Here is a 16,281-nt window from a genome sequence, read left to right on the forward strand (position 1 = left end):
AGAAGATGGTCTAGTCAGCCATCATTGGGAAGAGAGGTCCCTTGGTCTTGCAAACTTTATATGCCCCAGTACAGGGGAACACCAGGGCCAAGAAGGGGGAGTGAGTGGTTAGGGGAGGGGGGAGGGTATAGGAGACTTTGGGGATAGCATTTAACATGTAAATGAAGTAAATACCTAATAAAAATTGGAAAAAAAAGAAAAAGAAAAGGAAAGAAAATTACATTTCTCTAAATTCCAAAAGGCAGAAATAATAAATGCCTATTAACATAACAAAGCATAAGCTGTCCTCCAGGATCCCTCAGTATCACCCATACTGGTTGGTTACTGTGTTCAAAAGTATAGCTTTTCTCACCTCCTCCACTACTATAAACTTCCCCAGCCCAAGGCTTCCCAACTCCCCAGCTAATCATTTTACTGCTGTTTTGCCTATACTCTCTCAGTCTCCCTCTCTCCCTGCTCTCTCCTGCTCTCTCTCTGACTCCCTCCTCCACCTCCTTCTGCTCCTCTGTGCTCTCCCTCTCTCTCTCTCTCTGTTCCTCTTTCTATCTCTCTGCTCTGTTCCTGCTTCTCTCCTGGCCAGATCCAGTCTGCTGACCATGCTCAGTGTACTACTTTCTTCTCTCTTCTCTGGACTCTTCCATATGTGCTTCTGGCTATTCTCTCTGTCTCTCTTTGTCTCTGTCTCTGTCTCTGTTTCTCTCTCTCTCTCTCTCTCTCTCTCTCTCTCTCTCTCTCTCTCTCTCATCTAAAAACCTTCCCCTTAACCAGACCAACTCTGGAAATTTGGCCTCAGATTGTGGCATGGGAGGACTTTGAGCCTTTGGATCTACCTTAACATTTCCTTAGTAACAGAAGAAAGGTAAAGCATCAGCTTTGTCCAGCCATAAAATTTAAATTATCATATGAATAATGAAGATGCTTTGTTGGGGCCTATGAAGGCAAATCTACTTCATCATGGTAAAAAAGAATGGAGCCTGGCTTTACTTCTAGCCTGAAGTTCCAAACTAGCCCAAATACTGCCTGGCATTGTCTCTTCCTTTTGAATGAATCCAACTATGTCTGTCAATCACTGGGGATCCCTTCTGCCCCACTCCCCCAGGAAATCTGATTCACCCAGAAACATGCTATGGAAAGGGAAGAAGATCCATCTCCCTATTCTGGGCTACTGAGATTTACAGTGATCATTCTTTGTTGATTTTCTCTCAAATCCTAATAAAATTATCCTGGGAACTCCTTTGAACTCAGCCTCTAGATTATTTCATTAAATGAGACTAAGAACCAGAAAAAGGGAATCCTTACTTCCCCCAGGAACATCAGCACCCATATATAAGATACATATACACAATAAATAAATAACTTAATTTTTTTGAGACAGGTTTCATGTATCCCAGGCCTGCCTTGAACTATGTAGCTGAGTATGATCTTGGACAGCTGAGCCTGCTGCTTACACTTCTTAGGTAGATTACAGAACCTCATCAACATGCTTTGCTTCCCACTTAGCATTAATTTTTAAAAACTATTATTGTGATCAGATGACAGGCATGTGCCTCCATGTAGTGACTATTGAATATTCCAGCAAGATTCTGCGGACAGGACACTGATATAGCTTTCTCTTGTGAGGCTATGCCAGTGCCTGGCAAACACAGAAGTGGATGCTCACAGCCAGCTATTGGATGCAACACAGGGCCCCCAATAGAGGAGCTAGAGAAATTACCCAAGGAGCTGAAGGGGTCTCCAACCCTATAGGTGGAACAACAATATGAACTAACCAGTACCCACAGAGCTCATATCTCTAGCTTCATATGTAGCAGAAGATGGCCTAGTTGGCCATCCCTGGGAAGAGAGGCCTTTGGTCTTCCGAAGATTATATGCCCTAGTACAGGGGAATTCCAGGGCCAGGAGGTAGGAGTGTGTGGGTTGGAGATCAGGGCAGGGGAAGGGTATAGGGAACTTTTGGGATAGCATTTGAAATGTAAATGAAGAAAATATCTAATAAAAAAGGGGAAAAACTACTATTATGGTCAGTCGACAGGCATGTGCCACCACAGTTTATGTAGTGTTGGGAATGGCAAGCACTCTACTCCATTAGCTGTTGCCCTGCTGTTAAGGCTGAAGTCTGACTTTACCAGAAAACCCTGAGCTCAGGGCTTTCTGGTATCCCAGGCCCCATACTCTATACCTGAGGAATGTTACATAGCCTTAGTTAGATTACAGGTTCAGCTTCCTTTCTCCCAATAATGATCTGTTCAGCTAGCACCGGGGATTCTGTGAATGCCTCCCCATGCTAATGAGGCATGCCAGTACCTTAGTTTTCAGGCAAGGACACATGCCCACCCTGGATTTTCTTGGGCCCCAGCCCAACCCCAGAACTATAGAACCCTTGATTCACCAGAAGTAAACTTGATCTTTCTCCTGAAGCTGGTCCTGGTGTTATAATTACCATCCCTACTCATGGGTTCTCCTAAACCCTGTTGGTTGACTCTGCTCCCTTCATCCTCAATGGTCAGTGGCCAACAACTCTGGGGAGAAAGAAGACCCACACTTAAGCACGCCCCAGTACCTAATTAATCTTTGAAAAATAAGTTCAAAGTCATCCTCAGCTACATAGCAATTTTGAGGCCAGCCTGTAATTCCTGAGATCTTTTTCTCAAAAGGAAACTGATAGTTTCCTGCTGAAAGACTATACACTTCCCAGCTTCCCTTGCATACTATGTTAGTTATTTCTGCCCCTTAAAGGGGCCACAGCTCCTCTTCTGTAGGCATTTTGGCATAGGAGAAAGATGCCCCTTACAGTAAATAACATGTTCCTGACTAAGGCCAGATCAAGCCTCTCTTTCTTTTTGCCTTTGGTCTGTCTGCAGTTGCCCTTAAATAATCTAACATAATGATACCAAAACCCAGAAAAGCATCTGAAACCTTGTTCCTAGCATACTCTAGAGCCTGAGGGTTTGGCAGTGCCACCCATTTTCTTGGAAAACCTTTTCTTTTCACTCTCTGTCACTACCTTTTCTCTCTCACTTTACCATTTCCTGCTGAAACAGTCTGACCTGAGAGACCTAATCAAGAAACTCCCAAGTTTAAGCAGAGGATGAGGTCCCAGGGTGGAACACACCCAGCTGCATCTGCTGGGAGTCACCTGTGGTCCTACAACATTCCTTTCTGCACTCAAGAGATAATGTTTCCTAGCAACCCTGGGAATCACTGGTCCTACTGCATTCTTTTCTGCACTTAGAAGATACCATCCTATTCCCTAGCAGCTATTAATTAACAACCAGATGTTCTCCAGATAGCCAGCCATTAGCAGCCTTGGCACCTAAAATGGGCCAATCACTTCAAAAGTCAACTTGTTATAAACCTCTTACCCAATCATGTAATACCAAGGCTTGGAAACCTCCCACCCCACACTTGCTGGTTTTTATTTATTTTTTTGTTTTGTTTTGTTTTGTTTTCCTTTTAAAAAACCCCTTCTCCTAGACCACAAGGTCACTTTTCCTATCCTGTTGCATCAGGAAGGTTTGTGGTCCAAGCTCTGGAGCTTGAATAAAGAACCTCACATGCTGGCATCAGAGTTGTGGTTCCTGGTGGTCTCTTTGGGGTTTTTGAAATCTGGGCAAAACAGACATCAGTGAGAGGTCATACTAAATTTGACCAGAACATGAATGTTGTATAGCAAAATGAAGTGACAAGGTAATACATTGGACCTAACTCAGAGGTGTCCTTGTTAGGCCTGGGAGATTCCTGGAGCTTTCTTCTGTAAGATCCACTTGATCAAAGGAACTAGAGACCTTCTACTGGCTAAAAATGCACTCAATTGGTCAAAGGCTCTGAAAACATATGACTAGCCCTGTGGTAGTTTAATGCTACCACATTAGCAGTTGGGAATGCTTCATTAATTTCCAGAGGCATATGGCTATTTCAAGAGAATACTCTAGGCAACTGGACATTGACCCCTGATTTGGCCTTTGCCCCACATCCACTCCAAATTTTCTGTAGAGACTTGTTTTGTCAAAAATTTTAAGAGCTTTTCACTTACTGAGATTGGCCAAAAATCCCTGGAATTCTTCACTGGCCCATAGCCCAAAACTCAGAGAGCCATCCACTTGCCCTCTGATATTAGATCTGTGATTCACTGGAGCTTCATAATTCATCTACTTGAATACATCTACTGCTAGCACTAATTCAGAACTTTTGGCTATTTTTAGTATTTAGACTGATTCAGAAAACCCCCTAAGACAAAATGGCAGTATATTCTGAATCTACTTTCCCCATATACTCTCAGCTAACTTAAATCTTTCTCAAGACTCTGGCTAACAACCATCCTCAAAGACAGAATGATTACCTGTTTCTGCTGGACCTCTAAACTTGTATCTTTTCCTAAGTGAGACAACAGAACTCTTATGCTTTTCATCTACCTGTGCTTCAGTCTCTTCAGTCCCCCAAAGTCCTGCTTGTATCTTTAACAGCTAAGTACTAAAAGCATTTCAGGCTCCCATTTATAGATAACACACAAACTGGTTTTTGGTATCAATTGTTAGATTCAGACTTACAGAGAACTAAATGTATTTTAGATATGGATAATATTGAAAAACTTGTTTCATGCAGTCTGTGAATTTTATCTTGGGTATTCCGAGTTTGGGGCTAATTATCCACTTATTAGTGAGTACATACCTCATTCAAGATGATATTTTCTAGTTCCATCCCTTTGCCTAAGAATTTCATGAAGTCATTGTTTTTAATAGCTGAGTAGTACTCTATTGTGTAAATGTATCACATTTTCTGAATCCATTCCTCTGTTGAAGGACATCTGGGTTATTTTCAGCTTCTGGCTATTATAAATAAGGCTTCTATGAACATAGTGGAGCATGTGTCTTTGTTATATGTTGGAGTATCTTTTAGGTATATGCACAGGAGTGGTTTTGCTGGGTTCTCAGGTAGTACTATGTCTAATTTTCTGAGGAACTGCCAGACTGATTTCCAGAGTGGTTATACCAACTTGCAATCCCACCAGCAATGGAAGAGTGTTATTCTTTCTCCACGTCCTCACCAGCATGGGTGGTAAGCATTTCCCTTATGACTAAGGATGTTGAACATTTCATTAGATGCTTCTCGGCCATTCAATATTCCACAGTAGAGAATTCTTCGTTTTGCCCTGTACCCCATTTTTAATAGGGTTATTTTGTTCTCTGGAGTCTAACTTCTTGAGTTCTTTGTATATATTGGATATTAGCCATCTATTTGATGTAGAACTGGTAAAGATTATTTTTCCCAATCTGTTGGTTGTGCTTTTGTCCTAATGACAGTGTCCTTTGCCTTATAGAAGCTTTGCAATTTTATGAGGTCCCATTTGTCTATTGTTGATCTTAGAGCATAAGCCATTGGTGTTCTGTTCAGGAAATTTTCCCCTGTGCCCATGTGTTCAAGGCTTTCCCCCACTTTCTATTAGTCTATTAGTTTCAGTGTATCTGGTTTTATGTGGAGTTCCTTAATCCACTTGAACTTGAGCTTTGTACAAAGAGGTAAGAATGGATTGATTTGCATTCTTCTACTTGTTGACTGTCAGTAGAACCAGCACCATTTGTTGAAAATGCTTTCTTTTTTCCACTGGATGGTTTTAGCTTCTTTGTCAAAGATCAAGTGACCATAGGTGTGTGGGTTCATTTCTGGGTCTTCAATTCTATTACATTGATCTACCTGTCTGTTGCTATACCAGTACCATGCTGTTTTTATCACAATTGTTCTGTAGTACAGCTTGAGGTCAGGCATGGTGATTCCACCAGAGGTTCTTTTATTGTTGAGAATAGTTTTTGCTATTCTAGGTTTTTTATTATTCCAGATGAATTTGCAAATTGCCCTTTCTAACTCAGTGAAGAATTGAGTTGGAATTTTTATGGGGATTGCATTGAATCTGTAGATTGCTTTTCGTAGGATAGCCATTTTTACTATATTAATCTTGCCAATCTATGAGCATGGGAGATCTTTCCATCTTCTGAGATTTCTAACTTCAGAGACTTGAAGTTCTTGTCATACAGATCTTTCACTTCCTTAGTTAGAGTCACACCAAGATATTTTATATTGTTTGTGACTGTACTGGCTAATTTTGTGTCAACTTGACACAGCTGGAGTTATCGAAGAGAAAGGCACTTCAGTTGGGGAAATGCCTCCATGAGATCCAGCTGCAGGGCATTTTCTCAATTAGTGACCAAGAGGGGAGGGCCCCTTGTGGGTGGGACCATCTCTTGGCTGGTAGTCTTGCGTTCTATAAGAGAGCAGGCTGAGCAAGCCAGAGCAAGCAAGCCAGGAAAGAACACCCCTCCATGGCTTCTGCATTAGCTCCTGCTCCCTGACCTGCTTGAGTTCCAGTCCTGACTTCTTTCAGTGATGGACAGCAATGTGAAAATGTAAGTTGAATAAACCTTTTCCTCCCCAACTTGCTTCTTGGTCATCATGTTTGTGCAGGAATAGAAACCCTGACTAAGACAGTGACTATTGTGAAAGGTGTTGTTTCCCTAACTTCTTTCTCAGCCTGTTTATCCTTTGAGTAGAAGAAGACCACTGATGTGTTTGAGTTAATTTTATATCCAGCTATTTTGCTGAAATTATGTATCAGATTTAGGGGAGTTCTCTGGTGGAATTTTTGGGGCCACTTAAGTATACTATCATATCATCTGCAAATAGTGATATTTTGATTTCTACCTTTCCAACTCATATCAATTTGACCTCCTTTTGTTTTCTATTTGCTCTGTCAAGGACTTTGAGTACTAGATTGAATAGATAGGGAGAGAGTGGGCAACTTTGTCATGTGGGTTAAAAATGGCATCCCATGTGATCCACCACAGGGCTATGGCCACTTGTGGAGGCAGTATGTGGGATGTTTGACTGTGTACACCCCATCCACTGTTGCTAGGCAGGCTTCAGGCTGTGAGAAGCTGCAGGACCCTGCTTCAGGTGTAGGGAGGCACAGTCTGAGATCCCCATGGAACTGCCAGAATTTGCTTGGGGTTCCCAGGACTGCACGGCGGCTGAGGAAGGCAGGTTCTCACTCTTGGACACCACAGATACCTCTAGATGCTGTGGACTGGTTCTGGCCTGGGGCCGAAGGGAAAATGATGGGGAGGAGAGATCCAGCTGCTTCTAGAGGGGACAAGAGTGTCCTAAGCTTTCTTGGGGGATGCCTTGGCTCGGAAGTGACCATGGCTGAGAACATAGTGCGGCCTCTTGCATGAGATTAGGCGCAGCTCTTTAGAGGAAGACCTGCTCCATGCTCCAGCACTGCCTGTCCTGATAAGAGGCAGTCCATGGTTTTAAGGCATTTATTGTAGGACAGCCATGACCATATGGAGAGGGGGGAGAAAGGAATGTGGAGAGAGGCAGAGCAATAGGGCAAGAGAGAGAGGCAAGAAAAAGAGAGTAAGAGTAGGAGGAGGGGGCAAGCAGGCCCCTTTATAGTGGGCCAGGCTTACTTGGCTATTGCCATATAACTGTGGGGAGGAGCATATCTGACTGTTGCCAGGTAACTGTGGGGGTAGAGTCCAGACAGAAAACCAGGGACTTGGGGCTTTGCGTTGCATGACTGATGACCACAGAATTATGGAGCTGAGGCCTCATGTCAGGAGCCTAGAGTCTGGGAGCATGGCAAGCTTCCTTCCATCCCTTGCAGAGTTACCTGCTGCATCTCCAGGGTTTTAACCTACCTCAAACAGAAAACAAGCTGCTGTTCATGGTCCCACACTGTTTAGTCCCTGATTTTAGTGGGATTGCTTCAAGTTTCTCTCCATTTAGTTTGATGATGGCTGTGTATTGCTTTTACTATGTTCTTGTATGGGCCTTGAATTCCTGATTTTTCCAAGACTTTTACCATGAAGGATTGCTGAATTTTGTCAAATGGTTTCTCTATATCTAATGAGATGATCATGTGTTTTTTTTCTTTGAGTTCACTTATATAGTGGATCACATTGATGGATTTCCATATATTGAACCATCCCTGAATCCCTCCTGAAGCTCATGAAGAAAGAAGACCAAAGTGTGGATGCTTCAGTCCTTCTTAGAATGGAGAACAACATTCTCATGGGAAGAAATATGGAGACAAACTGTGGCACAGAGACCACAGGAAAGGTCATCCAGAGACTGCCCCACCTTGGTATTCATCCCATATACAGACACCAAACTAAGATAATTTTTGCGGATGTCAAGAAGTGCTTGCTGACAGGCAGCTGATATAGCTGTCTCATGAGAGGCTCTGCCAGAGCCTGACAAATACAGAGGTGAATGCTCCCAGCCAACCAATGGACTGAGCACAAGGTCCCCAATGGAGGAGTTAGAAAAAGGACTGAAGGAGCTGAAGGGTTTGCAACCACATAGAAAGAACAAAAATATCAACCAACTATACCCTCCAGAGCTCCCAGGGACTAAACCACCAACCAAAGAGAGCACATGGAGAAACCCATGCCTCCAGCTACATATGTAGCAGAGGATGGCCTTGTCTGACATCAACAGGAAGAGAAGCTCTTAGTCCTGTGCAGGCTCGATGCCCCAGTGTAGCTGAATGACAGAGCAGGGGGAGGCAGGAGTGGGTGGGGGGCACCCTCATAGAAGCAGAGAAGAGGGAGGGATGAGATAGGGGGTTTCTGGGGGGGGACCAGAAAAGGGGGTAACATTTGAAATATAGATAAATAAAATATCCAATAAAAATAAAAAATACGTATAAAAAAGAAAGAAAACCTTATTTCATGCTATTCTACTCTACTCATTTGCTTCTGCAGTTAGAATTTTGACTATTTGCTCTAGACCCAAGTATTTTTGTTTAAAAGTTTCCACCAAAGCCTCTGTCCTGGGTCTGGCAGGCTACCTGACTCTGCAACAGTGAGCAGGACAGAAAAATAGAATAGCAATGAGAAGGACAGAAAAACAGAATAGCAGTGAGCAGGACAGAAAAACAGATTAGCTCAGGAAATACTTTGAGCTTGAGAGCAACTACACTATAAACTGTTTACCATAGAGGTTACTATAGCAAGTCGTTTAACTCCTAAATTCTCCCCATTTTTCCTTGATTTTTGTTTACTATCTTTAAAGGTTTATTCAGCTTTGACTTTCTATATTTTAGGATTTGTAAGTTCATTGAGTGTGATTTAATAGAGTGTGTAAAATCTGTAATAAGAATTTCATTTGAAACTTGTAAAAGAAAGGGTTGACAGTAAAAACAAAATCTTTGCAGATGTAATCATAATTTGCTAAAGTGTACTTCTATGTAAATTGAATTCAACTTTTATGTAAGAAAAGTATGTGTGCCTGATAGGTTCACCACACAAGATCTGCACCTTGGAGTAGATAACAACTATGGGGCTTACCTCCATCTTGGCTGGTGACCTCATCAGGGACAAATGATTTTACCATGATCTTTGTTAAGATGGTCACATGGTATTCTTCTACTTGTATTCCTTTTCTGACATTAAGAAGTCAAGACCAGGCTCCTAAGATGGTTTGTTATAAAACTGGGTCATACTCAACAGAGGAATCTCCAATGACCAAGAAGCACTTAAAGAAATGTTCAAAATCCTTAGTCATGAGGAAAATGCAAATCAAAATGACCCCAAGATTCCATCTTAGACCCATCGGAACAGCCAAGATCAAAAACTTAATTGACAACCCATCCTGGCAAGGATATGGAGCAAGGGGAACACTCTTCCATTGCTGGTGGCAATGCAAACTTGAACAACTACTTTGGAAATCAATTTGGTGGTTCTCAGAAAAGTAGGGATAGATAGCTCCAGGAGTCTGGTGGAAGAGTAGGGGATGAAAGTGGGCAAGCTGGAGGTGTTAAGGACACCACAAGAAGATCTACAGAGTCAACTAACCTAGGACAATAGGGGATCACAGGGACTGGGCCATCAACCAGGGAACATGCAAGGGCTGGATCTAGGGCCCCTATACATTTGTAGCACATGTATAGCTTGGTTTTCATGTGGGTACTCTGCTAATTGGAGCAGAGGCTGTCTCAGTCTCTGCCTCTTGACATTGGATCCCCTTTTCCTACCTGTACTGCCTGGTTAGGCATCAGTGAAAGAGAATGTGCCTAGCCCTGCTGGGACTAGATACCCCAGGGTGGGGAGGTACCCAAGGGGGTTTCTCGTTCTGAGGAGAATCCTCTGTGGGGAGGATTTGTAAGGGTGGGACTTGGAGGAGAGGAGGATGGGGGCCTTAATCAGGATATAAAGTGAATAAAAAATAAATGATTGAAAAAAACTCAGATCATACAAAAATTATAACATTTTTGCTATCTTTCTTCAGCTTTAATTATTTGGATAAACTGAGTCATATAAAAAGTGGCATTTTTAAAAAGTATACAAAAAGTTAAGTCTCCCTGTAAACAGTATTTTTAGTTTAAAGTTTATTTTGATACTAAAGTATCTTTAATTTAAGAATTATAATTTTAAGGCCCCAACTGAACAGAAATAAAACTATGAAATCGTAATCTCATCTCATAATCTCATAAAAGATTTCCTTACTAATTGTAAACTCTTAGAGTACCTGCACTGTCACCTTGAAGCCTACAAGGAATATGTTGGCTTTGACAGTGATGCTTGTAGTTTTCTAAGACATTCCAAAAGACAAATTTGTTACTTGTTAAAATTCATTTTAATTTGGTTATTTTGCTTTACAATTTATGCCTCTCACAACTGCACTGTCTGGTTTTGTGTCAACTTGACACAAACATTAGTCATCAGAGGGAGCCTCAATTGAGAAAATACCTCTGTAAGATTGGGGTGTAGGTATGTCTCTAGTGTATTTTCTTAGTTAGTGATTGATGAGGAGGGCCCAGACCACTGTGTGTGTGGTGCCACTCCTGCTCTACTGGTCATGGGGTCTATAAGAAAACAGGCTGAAGTGAGCCAGTAGGCAGCACCCCTCCATGGCCTCTGCATCAGCTCCTGCTCTATTTCAGTTCCTGTCCTGAATTCCTTCAATAACGAACAGCAATATGGAAGTTTAAACCAAATAAACCCTTTCCTCCCAACTTGCTTTTTGGTCATAATGTTTCATAACAGCAATAAGAACCCTAATTAAGAAAATAATCATCCTATTTTTAAAATAAAATTATGTTAAGTAATAGGGTTACTGTTGTCACTGTCTTGAACTAAAGACTTGACCATTGGCAGAGGGACTAAAGCTCTGGATTTAGCCTTCTTTGTCAATTCAGACTATGTTACATGTAAGTTATTTATTACAGATTGGACATGAGTGACTGCTTTTGTCTTTCATCTGTTGGTTGAGTGTACGGAATTCGAATGTAGAGACGTTTAAAAGAGTCTGATAATAGGGTTAATTTTAAAAGCTTATTGTTCAGTGTCTCTGGGAATACACTTTTTAAAATTGAAAATCATTTATTTTTCAGAAATACAACTTATAATTAAATTGTCTCTTGAAATATAGGTATGGCACTCTAATGTTAAGAAAAATATGTATTATCAGTTGGGCATAATCGTGCATGCCTTTAATTCCAGCACTTAGGAGGCAGAGGTAGGTGGATCTCTGAGTTCGAAGTCAGCCTGGTCTACAGAGCAAGTTCCAGGGCATCCAGGGCTACACAAAGAACCCTGTCCCAAACAAACAAAATATAAATTGTCATGTTTTCAAATACTAGAAATGGTAACTAAAGGTCCCAATTTTTAAAAATTTACTTTATGAAATTATTTCTAACTGAAGTTGTGTTTTGTTTGAGATACTCTTTTTGTTCATTAAATAATATCTGTTATTATTAATATTTAAAACAAATATACAAAGTTCATCATACGTGGAAATAAGGAATGTCAGTTAAATGTTTCCTGTTCAGATTCATCCCTTGGATGCTGACTTTAACTGACTTCTTTTACAAAGCTTTCAGGTGCTTGTTCCTTCTGCAGGAGTCTGATGTAAGCAAACAGATAATTACAGTTACCCCATCTCGGTACAGAACTCTACTACACTCTTCAGACAGTTGTACAATTGCCTTTAGCATATGTTATATTGACTCTTGATGTAACACTTTTCCTCATGTAGCTTTGTCTCTGAATGTTCCCCACAATGTTGTACAGTTATTACCTCCTGACTTATGTTCTGGATCATTGCCAGCTGTTAAGTTTTATCATGGCCTCTTTTTTTTCACTGATCAGTTTATTTATGAATTTGTCTTGTATATATTTATGTAAAGTATATCAAAAATTAGTAATGGATTATACATCAGCACTATGGAAAATGACATGTTTTTTAATCTTTTTTAATTGGATATTTTCTTTTTTTACATTTCAAATGTTGTTCCCCTTTCCCAGTTACCACCCAAAACCCCCATCCCTTCCTCCCTCCCTCTGCTTCTATGAGGGTGCTCCCCCACCCACCTACTCCCTTATCATGGCCTCTTGGATAGCACCTCTTCTGAGATGCTCTAACCTCTGCCCATCCATTGCTCTTTCATCAGCTATAAAGGCATTACACTGAAGATTAGCACCCAAAACTCCTAAAAGCCCTTTAGGTGAGCACTGAAAGGAGACTAATGGGCAGGTCATGGGCCATCCACTGCATCCCTCTTCTTGCCACTCTAGATACTGTTTGGGGGACTCAGAGGTAAAACAGCTGGGCTGAAACCTTCTTTGCATCCATTACTTTCTCTGTCATAAGCTCTGATCAGCCTGTACCCGATGGCTGGAGTGGTCCTTAGCTGCTCCAATATTCTAGAGGTAAAAAGGACTACTGCTGCTAAGGATATGACCTCTTCAAACAATGAAAACTTCTATACCACCAACAAATCCTAGCTGGTTAGAAAAGGGGCCTAAAGACAGAGGAATGAAACAAAACTTTCTGGGGTTCCCTCCCACTCTTACTCCACCCTCATGTTCATTCTTTCCTCATTATTCTGATAATTAGGTTCTTATGCTATCTTTTAAATGTTTTACTTACTGAATTTCACCCTACACCCAAACAAAATGTTCCACACAAGCTCTCTCAATAGTTTCCACCCTACAACAGCTCTATTTGTTCCCAACACAGCTATAAAAAGGCCCTTTAGAGGCAGTGGAGAAAATGGCTAAAAGGGACCTTCATCCATTTCACCCTGAGCCAAACACAATTCTTCTGTTTTCTCTTGTTCCCTTCCTTTGATGCTCTGTGGCTACTTGCTACTTCTGTTGGCTCATTTTGGTGCAATAGTTCTGACAATGGTACTAGTTACTATTCCCTTGCATCAACTCTATGGCTACTTCCTCTCACTGGACCACTCCATTTCTCCTGCCTCTGTCCCTTCCTAGTCCTCAAACTTCTCAGAGAATCTCCATTTTACTCGGTAACCTAATCATCTGCTTGTAGACATCTAATAATTAGTTTCCAAATCTCTTCAGGAAGACAGGATGGTGATTGCCTGATCCATCACAGCCAATCAAGTTAAGACCCTCTGCCTACTACATGACTGGAGGATCCCCTACTTCAGTGGATCCTGGACAAAAACCCTCCTCATCAGAAAACAACTTTAACCACCCAGCACTGCATTTTCTTTTAAACTTCCTCTCAGAGTAAGGAATGAGTTTCCTGCTGAAGACTACACATCCCAGCTTCCCTTGTGGACTATGTAAGTAATTTCTACCCCTATAAGAGGCCACATCCCATATACTTTTGTAGGCATTTTGGCCATCCACACACCTGGGTGAGAAAGACATCCCCAGGAAGTGAATAAACATGTAAACATGTTCCTGCCGAAGACAAGACCAAGCCTTTCTTTCTTTCAGACATCAGTGTGTGTGTGTGTGTGTGTGTGTGTGTGTGTGTGTGTGTGTGTGTGTGTGTGTGTCTTTGTGCTATACACACATGTGGAGGTCAAAGGAGAAGGGTCACTAGGATCTGGGCTTACAGGTAGCTGGGAGCCACTAGTGGTCTGTAAGTGGTCTAACAGAAACAAAGTAACCAATGCAGTTTTTATTCCTTGGGTATGCATTCCTCAGCCTTTCCTGCCATCAAAACCTCCCTCTGCTCAATTTACCAATTCCTGCCTAGTTTTCAGAATGGATGTTGTACAGTTCATAAATTGTTAATTAAAAAAATAGATCTTTTAAAACTCAATGACTTGACATTTTACTTAATTTTTTTTTAAGATTTACTTTTATGAGCTGGAGAGTTGGCTTAGCAGTTAAGAGTACTTACTGCACTAGTAGAAGGCCCAGGTTCAGTCTTTTAATGCCCAACTGCCTGTAACTCCAGTTCTATGGGATCCAATGCCTCCTTCTGACCTCTGAGGGCTCCTGCATGCACAACGATCCACACACATACACTCAGGCACACAGACAAATGAAATAAAGTGAAATAAATAAATGCATCCTTTTTAAATAATTCTTTTTATTATTTGTGTGTGCTTTGTGTATATATGTGCTACACATGCTTGTGGAAGTCAAATGAGCAGGGTCACTAGGATCTGGGATTGCAGGTAGCTGGGAGCCACTAGATAGGGGTTCCAGTAGCCTGAAGAGTCCTATGTGGTCTTAACTGTCAAACCACCTTTCTAGACCTCTATTTACTTATTTGAGACAGAGTCTCAGGTAGCCCAACTTGGCCTTAAATGCATTATATAGCTTAGGATATCCTTGAACTTTTGGTTCTCCCATGTCTACTTCCATTATAGGCATGAACCATCCCATCTGGTTTATATAGTGCTTGGAATCATACCAAGGGTTCTGTGCAGAGTAGGGAAGCACTACCAACAGATGTAGACATCTCATGCTTCAGCACTCCAGTTCACACATGTGTTCAGGAATAAGAAAATAATATGAATTTACTTATATTTTGTGAGACAACTCCCAACATTTTTTAAAGTCAAAGTGGCATTGCTCCCTTGGCTACCATCTATCTGGTCATAGTCAAGTTGCAAGATGAATAAAAACACTCACCTCTATTTTCACAAACGCTGATGAAATAGAATATCGGGTTTGGAATTTTGTATTTGATTTCACTCTGTAACTTATAGCCAGGTCATTAAATTACGGCTTTTTTTCCTCTTCATTTCTTTTCCATGTGCCTGTAAAAGAAGTAATACTTAGTTTTCATCATCTCTATGCAAAATACATTACACATTTGTAAATCACACTCTCATGTATATACTCATTGCCAGACTTACTCCACAAGATCATCATAAGTGGATGGCCTTCTAATTTCTCGATCTCTGCTTTCTTCCATTTAAATAATGACTAATTTATGAAACTCCTGACAAAGACAGGTTATATGGACTTTTCTTTCATATTTACTAGAAAAAAAGCCCATTCTTTTGCTGCAGAAGAAAATATGCTTTACCATAATCAGAATTCAAGAATTGCCAACAAATCAAAAAAGTAGAAGGTCAGTGGAATGTGTCCATTACACTTCGATTTTGAAATGCAGCTTTTTGTCTTAGTGGAAAAGCAGCTGAGTGGAAGACATGGGGGGGGACCTAAGCCTAGTTCTCTAAAACACTTCCAGAACACCCTGTAGGCTAATTTTACCTCTAAAGACTTGACTATCCATTCATTTGCTAAATGCTGAGTCTCTCAGTAGAGAGTGAACAATTCCCCTTCCATTTCTGCTCACTGCTGTCTTTCTCCACTTTCCCAGGGTGCTGATGCCCCTCCGGTTCCTTCCTCTGACTTTAACCTTCCCCATATCTAACCACACTCTTTTAATGTTGCCAACACAATGCCTTTCTGTGCCCTCAGTCTGCAACAAGGCTCTAGTATGCTTGTATTCCCATACATTCACTCCTGCTAATGCTCCAAATACTCTCTTCCTGTTTGGCAGTTACTTCCCTGGATGATGTTTTCATAGACCTATCAATGTAAGTCATTTGCCAAGGCCGCAGCCTATATGGAAATCTATCTTCCTTCCCCTTTCTCTGTCTGTCAGCCTATTGTCTCTTGTTCACAGCTGCACAAAGTCATAGCTTAAGGTTCTGACATTATCCCGATATCCCAGGCAACAAATTGCAAGGCCCTACATAAAGGTTGACCTCAACAGGAACCACAAAAGCTTAATAAAAAGCTAATTAAGGTGTGTGTTTCAACAAACATCTTTATTCATAGCAAACTAAGTAGAAGACAGGGAGAGCTGTCAAGAGTTGTCTTACAAATGAAGATGGGTTCTTTCTTAATTCACATGGGAAAAAATGAGTATTGTAAGTAAAATTAGAAATCTTTGCCATACATAATTCCTGACAAAATATAGTCAAAGGGTACCGAACGAACAGAAAAATGGAGAAAAGGATCCCCCATTAAAAAAAAATCACTGAACAAGGTTTAAGCA

The 16,281-nt window shown here is 41.2% G+C and overlaps 1 protein-coding gene across 2 annotated transcripts in view; it reads right to left on the reverse strand.

Annotated features, from left to right (window-relative positions):
* Positions 1-14,963, reverse strand: part of Frmpd4 (FERM and PDZ domain containing 4) — a 972,353-nt gene extending 957,390 nt beyond the window's left edge. For both annotated transcript variants that reach the window (XM_029534155.1, XM_029534153.1), the window contains exon 1: positions 14,901-14,963. The gene's annotated coding sequence lies outside the window, so the exon portion shown is untranslated. The remainder of the gene's footprint in view (positions 1-14,900) is intronic.
* Positions 14,964-16,281: the final 1,318 nt, after the last annotated feature.

The sequence above is a fragment of the Mus pahari genome, chromosome X (assembly GCF_900095145.1).
Source record: "Mus pahari chromosome X, PAHARI_EIJ_v1.1, whole genome shotgun sequence".
NCBI lineage: Eukaryota > Metazoa > Chordata > Mammalia > Rodentia > Muridae > Mus > Mus pahari.